Raw genomic sequence first — 914 nt, 5'->3', positions numbered from 1 at the left:
GCCAATATATTTACATGTATTTCCTCCACCCTGAGCTAATTCTCTTTTATTTGTGAGTTTCAAATGACAGTTATTTTTACTATTTGATATTGTTATCCAGCTCTTAGGTATATTCTTTGGTTTTATTTACTGTCTTTTTTTTTTTAATCTTTGTAAAATTTTGGTATTTTCTATGGACCTATATTTAATTTTACTATTTTTTATTCTTGCTAATTCACATCTGTGATGAACCTTCCATTTGCCTCTTAAAAACATTCTTTTCTCTATTGTTTTTCCAGCACTTTTATTTCATTCAGGTTCCGTGAGTTTGCTGAAATCCCTCACGCTGTCTACCTTGATCCCTATAACTCGTAGGAATCATATAAATTTTAGGTTTCCTGTCTGCCATTTCTATGTCTAGGACATATTTGGGTCTAGTTCTGTTTATATCATTATCTTTTTATAGTGGATTTTTCTTCTGTTTCTTTGTATGCCATATAATTTTTTTCCTTTTTTTTTATTTTGCTTAGACATTTATATAATTTATTAAGTGATCCTCATGATTGTTCTAGTTGTACACACAATCATTACAATAATATTGACTATATACTGTGTGCTATTCTCTAAATCTCCATGGCTGTTTTGTAACTACTAATTTGTACTTCTTCTCTTGACCTTTTTAACCCATATAATTTTTGCTTAAGAATGGATATCATTTGTTGAACAGTAGAGACTGAAGGAAATGGTATCTTGCCTGGAAATTAATCCACTCCTTTTGCTTGATATTAAATATGGAACTTGAACTGAGCTTCATTTTTGTTGCTACTATGGCTATTCAGTGCACTGCAGAATTCACGTTTCTCTAGCCTTACCTTATATTAAGGATGGTGGTTGACTTGCCAGATATTTTCAATGTCTAATCCACCTTAAGCTTT

This window comes from Pteropus vampyrus, unplaced genomic scaffold (assembly GCF_000151845.1).
Source record: "Pteropus vampyrus isolate Shadow unplaced genomic scaffold, Pvam_2.0 Scaffold591, whole genome shotgun sequence".
Classification (NCBI taxonomy): Eukaryota; Metazoa; Chordata; class Mammalia; order Chiroptera; family Pteropodidae; genus Pteropus; species Pteropus vampyrus.
Note: the sequence above shows the minus strand (reverse complement) of the source record.